The following is a 7,493-nucleotide window of genomic DNA, read 5'->3' as shown; positions in this document are numbered from 1 at the left end:
TCCCTACAGGTACACACACGTTTTTCAGGGGTAGTCATTCATACCACTGTTTTATTGATTTAACCACAGTGTCATATCACTCAGAGTGATTCATGTTAGAATTGCATAAGATGACAACAAAGAACGATTTTGTCTGAGATGCTTTCCAGAGTAACTCAGAGGGGTAGAATACGTTATATACCTACCATGGTGTAGGGGCAATGAGAAAGAGAACTGATGCACCAGAACTAATAAGACAACCTACAACCTGAAATTATTGATTCATGAGAAAGATCAGCTATGATGTTACATATGGTTTTTGCTGCTTTCCTGCATTTGTTCAACTGAATTGTCAAACTGTTGAGATGGATTGAGGTCATGCAGTAAATTAGTGACTGATCTTAGATTAGAAGTCGGAATCTTTTTTCTAACTAAAATTTTGATCCAAATGTCTTTGGATCAAATGCTCTTCTGATTCTTAAGGGTAAGATTGTCAAAAACACTTAGTTTTGGCCTGCAACTGCTCCCTTCCTAGCAGTAAACTGGTTGCTGGGTGTGCAATACACTGTGGTAGTGATATGGTCATTGCAAACTTTCACTGTGGTGTTCAGGAAATGAATTGGCTGGGTACAGTATTCCAGACTCAGTTTGATGGAGAGATGGAAGTTAAAGTCCTGGTGAAATTTCTCTAAAAATGCCTTCCAATGTGCTCACATGATAAAGATATCAATGCACCTTAAGTTTTCCAAGGTATACAGGGCTGAGGGGAGCACAGTTGCAGAAGAAGCAAACTTTAAGGTCTGTCATAACCAAGGATCAAGGTTTTCTGTTTCTTGTAGAAACACATGGACTTACCTCTTTAAAAGAGAAAAACACAGATTTTCCACTTTTAAGTGAGAAAACATGGGTTTCCCCTTTTGGAAACAGCTTTCTGCAGGCTGGCAGAGTTCCAGCCTACAACAAGCTGCTTGCAAAAAGGGCGCAAAACCCTAAGCCTTGTCCAGAGGGGTAGGGGAAGGGGATGGGGCCTAAGAATTTGAGACCAGCCAGAGCTGGCTCAGATTCACTTTGCCTCCTGCAGCCTTTGGGGTAAAAAGAGCCTGAGGGGCCGGGGCCTGAAGACGGGGGCTGGGGGCCTCCTCCAGTACAGCTGGGGAGGGGCAGGGGGTTGCAAGTGGGAATGAGGGGGCCAGTCATTTTCTGGTTCCCTTGCAGCCCCTGGGCCTGATTTCACATGTTTCAGGGCCCACCGACTGGCCTTGCAAGGAAGGGAACCCTAGTGATAGGGCAGGGCTAGTGGGATAGAGGAGGAGGAGGAGGGGAAGTGGGAGGGAGAAAAAGCAGGGCCACCCAGGGGCCCAGGTGGGGTCTGCCCCAGCCACCTGTTAGCCCCCACCAGATGGGGACCACTGCCACCTGCCCACTCCCCCAACGTGGCCCACTGCAGTCCTCACCCCACTACCTCTATCCTGCTGCTCCTGGCACTCACTGCCCAGATGGTTCCAGATAGTGGTGGCAGGCATGTCAAAGCACTTGGGACCAGTAGTAAATGGGTTGAGCTAGCGCAGTACATCCTGGCAGAGGGGCTCCAGGATCTGCAGCAGGGACAGGTACCAGTGACCATGGGTAACATACAGTGGGCAGGGGAGATGGGGGTGGCTGGGTGGATCTGAATGAGCTTGCAGTTGTCAGGAGCAGCTTCACTCTGATGGTCTGTGCTGCACTGCTCCCGCTGCTGTCATCTGGAACCATTTGAACAGTGAGTGCCTGGGAGCACTGGGGCAGTAGTAGTAGAGTGGGTTGGCAAGTGGCAAGTAGTAGCAGTGGGTTGGCAAGTGGCAACTCGCATGGGGGCAGCAGGTGGGCGGCAGTAGTCCCTTCTTGGCAGGGGCTAAAAGGCAGCTGGGACACACCTCACCTGCCCCATAGAGGCCCCTGCTGCATCCACCTCCTTTTCTCCTTCCCACCTGCTTTGTCTGCTGCCAGGCTTCCCATGGCTGGGGGATGACAAAACACAGGACTCAGGAGCACTAGCAGGGCAGGGGGGACTGTGGCTTGGGAGAGAGGAGCACCAGCATGGGCAGGGGCAGGGCATTAGCATGTCAGGGCTGCTCAGTGCCACACAGCAAGCGTGGGACAGCTGCAGGTGGACCTGCATCCTGGTACAGGGGACAGGAAGCTGCTGTCGGGAGAGAGCAAGTGGGGGATAGGTAAGGGCTGTGGATTGGGAGTGAAGGACGCTGGCATATCAGGGCTGCTCAGCACCACAGAGCAGGGAGAGGACAGCCACAGCTGGACCCACGTCCTGGTGAGTGAAGGGGGCAGGGGGAGCTCTGATTTTCCATGATAAAAAAACCAAATGAAACACCAAAATATACAGGTATTTAGAATTTATTTCATTATTATGATTGAGGCACTGGTAGGCTTGCAAATTGCTTTAAAATTGTAAATATATCAATAAAAACATGGTGTTTAACGGATACCTATATATATAGTGACATTTCATTTTAATCACAGGAAGACATGGATATGGGGTTTTTTATCAGAGAATTTTGTGTTTTTTAACAGAGAAAACCAGAATCCCTGGCCATAATTATCATATGTACTTAAATCCAGGCAACTTCAAATTTAAGATGATTCTCCAATAATTAGATTCTAGACATGGAATTTATTATAATTTTCCATACCTAGAATCTAATTATTGGAGGGCCATCTTAAATTCTTGTCCACCATTACTACAGCAGGGCAAGCAGCAGCAGGATGACATGCAGTAGTGGGGGCAAGTGGCGGCCTGACCCCCTACCTCTTGCCACCTATCCCGCCTCATCGTCTCTTGTGTTTTCAGAGGTAGCTTCTTTAAGACTTTATCTAGTTTCTTATGGTATTCTGCCATGGGGTCCTTGGTCAGAAGTTTGTAAAACTCTGTGTTGGAAAGTTGTGTCTCAGCTTCCTGTGCGTATGCTGTTTTGTCCATGACAACAGTGGCAACCCTCTTATCAGTCTGTCACATGATAATATCAGGGTTGTTTTTAAGTCTGATTATCGCTCTCCATTCTGCAGGACTGAAGTATTGTATGTTTTTTGGTACTCAGAGTGGGTGCAGAGATGAAAACAGTTTATATAAGAACCCAGAGTGGGGCTGCAGCTCTCAGATAGCATCCAGGAGCTTTCTTTTTTAAGCTGTGTAATGCTCAGGTCATTGGTGACAAACCTGTTCTGACTTACAGGCAACCCCCCAACCTCAAACAGCGTCTCTCCAGCAACAGACTACCTAACTCCTATTCTTATCAAGGTACTAGACCTTGCTCCTGACCCAGATGCTGGCTGAATCTCCTCATCAATACAGGCCACATCATCACTGGACTAAATAACCTGGATTATAATATCCAAGGTTCATTTATCTGAACCTTTACCGATGCCATCACCCATATAGTGCCCCTCTGCTGTCTACCTTGGACAGACATGAAAAAGAATGAATGAACAGCAGTGTGACATCTGGTCCGAAGCCTGTGACAAAACACGTTAACCTTCATGGACATTTCATCACTGACCTGGGAGAGGATGTTCTTAGATAACAAAACTTTAAAAATGAATTTGAATGGGAAATTGTGGAACAAGAAATCTTCTACAGACTCGGCTGTGTTAAGTATGGTCTAAACCAAGACTGTGGATTCTTATCCCATTACCTGAATTACCTTTTATAATTCCTATGTCCCTTAATATGTTAACTGCTTTGTTTTTCCTCTCTCCTACCCACCTGGCCTCTCCCAGCAGTGCTCCCTCCTTTTTCCTCCCCTTTCCCTACCCTTTATATTGTAATCACTGCTTTCTATTTAGAAACTGATTTCTGCAGTTCTTTCACAGCATCTGGTAAAGTCACTGCTTATGAAAACTTATGCTATGCATGTCTGATTTAGCTAGTCTATAAGGTACATCCACCCTGCCTGTTGCAAACTTCAGCCAGCCACAGAATTAGGCCACTGATGCATATACTTAAAAAAAATCCCACTCTATATATTTTTTAAATGTTTGCAATCAACAATCAACTGAAGTTCTTGACCTACACACTCTATGTAGCTGATCATGAAGCACTCATTTATTATTTAAGATTATAAGTAACAGTAAATTAAGAGAGGCCACTTAGGAAACAGAGGATATTTACTTTAGTTTTTTATGCATATTTAGATTCCATTTTTTTGCATTTCTAAAGAGAGATTGGGAACACTTAAGATGCATTAAATATTTCCCCACTTCTCCCTATCATTCTACCCATTACACTTCAACACAAAAGCATAAAGCTACCAAGTTACACATTTTTACTTCATTATTAATCCTATCCACATTCATTTGTGGTTCTGTTTATATTTTGTAAGGACTTTGGAACAAAGATCTTGTCTTTATACCTTCAAGATGTATCCCCCACAGAATTCCTTAACATACAATTTTAAAATACAAATGGACCATCTCTAAGTAGGTGTTTTGGACCTCTAAAAATTGGCATAACACACGATGAAGAAAAAGCAACGATAGGTGGGAAGAAATAGGAGACATACAAAATACAATAAAAAGATCAGCTAATTCAAGTGTTACAATATAAAGAAGGACTAAACTTCTTTTGAACTTCTTTGCTATCATCATCAGCTCTCACTGCTTTTACAGATATATAAACACTATTTACTATTTCTATTTATTTATAAACAATGGTCTAGATTTACAGAAATCTAGTCCATGTACTACTTATTTTAATTTGGGCTAACTGACCCAATTGAACAGAAATAAATACCACAAAATATTTTTGAAATCATCTTCTGTAGTTGCAAGTAGATACACTTAACCTGGGTGCTACATTTCCATGATTATTTTATCAAGTGAGGTACTGACTGTCACCCAGAACTGTTCCAAAGCTTATTGAAAGCAACAGAAGGACTTTAAGGGGCTTGAATATACACCAAAAAGAAGGAAATTAACCACAGATGTGTTCAAACAATGTTCCTAACATGAAGTTTAGGTATTCAGACTGGAAACCTGATTCACTCTGGAAACATACTGTGCAATCTCTCTAATCAAAAATGTTTGACTTGACTATCCAAGATCTGCCATAAACTGCTAACAAACTAGCAATGAATCAGGAAATATTAGCAAGAAAAATTGAGTTGATAACTCTGGGTGTTGGATACATTTAAGAAAACCACAACCTGTTCACAGAGAATATTGAAATTGAAATTAATGTAAAAACTAGTGTATAAATTATTCATTGCAAGTTATTTGCCAAGCTCTAAATTCATGAGAATTGGTTATCATGAAAGCTGTGGACACAGCAATTACACTATAGCCATGTAATACCATTCTGCACTGTATGAATGACAGCATGGAACAATCACAGCTTTAGTTCTTATGCAGGCAAGGCTTTCTAAGGAATAAGAAATCTAAAATTCCTTAAAGCCATTCCTGGTACTTGTTTTAGTAGAACAATCAGCATACATCATCCCTTTGGAAGTGTCATCCAGCAAAGCCTGCCATTCATCATAAGTTCGGGGGTCATCAGAGGTCATATATGCAGTCTTCTTTGGGTAACAGTAAACAAAAGTGCTGTTTCAGCATCATATAGTCTGATAACCTTGGTTTTGCTCAGAAAAACATGGCCAAATACTGTAAATTAATCAGAAATAACAATGATATGTTTTGTGTTCAGAAGGAAGCATAGCCCCTTAAGGCTATTTATACTGGATACAACACTATAAAACGTTCAGCCTTCAGAGCATGAACAGACCGTGCTGACCTAGATGAAAGAAAAGTAAATAGTGGAATAACTTGCTGTTCTATTTGGCACTGATGAGATATCACCTGGAATATTATATCCAGTTTGGGGCACCACGCTTCAAGAAGGACAAGAACAAATTAGAAAGCAACCAATGGAGAGCAACAAACATAATTAGAGGTCTAGGAAATATGACTTATGAGGAAAAGATGCAAGAACTGGGATTTTTTTTTCTTTTTGGCTGAGAGGGAAATTGGTAACAGTCTTCAAAATACTTCCAGGGCAGTTATAAAGAGGATGGTGATAGACTACTCTTTGTGCCTGCAGGGAACCAGCAGCCTTTAATTGCAGCAAGGGAGATTCAGGTTGAATATTAGGAAGAAATTTCTTATTATTAAGGTGGTGAAGCATTGGAAGAGGCTACTCAAAGAGCCTGTGGGATCTCCATTCCTGGAAGTTTTTAGGGCAGTTTAAACAAAGACTTATCTGAGATAGTTCACACCAGTATGATCTAATTTTGAGAAGGGGGATGGACTGACTGACCTTCTTAGGTCCCCTCCATCCCTACTTTTCTAGGAATAGGTCACACATTATAAGGTTTCTTTTTGTTTTCAAGCTGAAAAAGCAAAAGTTGTGACATGGAAAATAAAAGTCACCATCTCTAAGTCTTAAAGTAGCTGATCAACATTTAGCCATGAAGAGACATTTGTGCTAAAGCATCCACTGACTCCAGTTTGCTTGGAACCCGTTTATGAAATCAGTGCAGCTGCATAGGTGTAAACTCTGGTGTCTGACCGGCTTGCCGGGCTATGGCCAGGAGCCCGGAACGTCAGGTGGGTACTTCGGCAAGTGGAGTGGAATTAGGCACAGATGTGTATTGGTAAAATAGATTGTTTGCTTACACCACCGATGCGTGCAGCGCAGGAAGAAGCTGACTTTGATTGCAGTTACAAATGTAGCGAGAGCTCTTTGAGACGAGACGAGACGTTCCGTAAACGGCTTATCGAGCATGCAGGGGAGGGGGTACGTCAGGGAGGTCGGTGACGGGGAATCGTTGGTGGGTGATCAGTCCGCCAAGTTTACTCCAGGAGGCGTGCGGAGTTCTCCAACATGGGCGGAAGCTGTTCGGACTTTTGAATTGTTAACAGGCCAATTGCTAGTTGCCAAGTGGGAATAATTTGTAACTGGCCAATGGGTGGCACGCATTTTGGCGCGCATAGTTAGCCAATTACAAGGGCTTGTGAAGTTTAAACAAATGTAGTTGTTGGGCTTGGTGGGCTTTTCACTGTGCTGGGATTTTCCACTGTGCCATAGGCATTTACTTAATGGGTTCTGACATAAACAAGGGCCAAATTTGACACACAACTTCCAAAATAGTCAGTGAGTATATAAACCCTATGTAATTTTGAACCTTTAGGAGTTACCACTGCTGTGACTGTCTCACCTTCTGAGACAGGTAAGAGAAGGACATGACAACAGAAAAAGAGCCTGAGCTTAAAGATGCCAAATCTCTCTTGACTCTTGGGGGACAGACAAAAGTTACGTTTTTCACATGAACGGCCCCCCTGAAAGTGCTCTACAGCCATTCTGTGACACATGTGCGCAGCTGTAGACTGCCACTGAAGTGGCCAACCACATGACAAATTAACCCTCATCAAATAAGGGTTCAGATGAAGGTGCTCCACTTGTGTTTCCTAGGGTTAAATTGTTGTGTGATTGGGGCTAGGGATGCAGCCCAGCCCCAAGGGCTGTCAGC

The sequence above is a fragment of the Alligator sinensis genome, unplaced genomic scaffold (assembly GCF_000455745.1).
Source record: "Alligator sinensis unplaced genomic scaffold, ASM45574v1 scaffold352_1, whole genome shotgun sequence".
Classification (NCBI taxonomy): Eukaryota; Metazoa; Chordata; order Crocodylia; family Alligatoridae; genus Alligator; species Alligator sinensis.
This window is presented reverse-complemented; position numbering follows the sequence as displayed.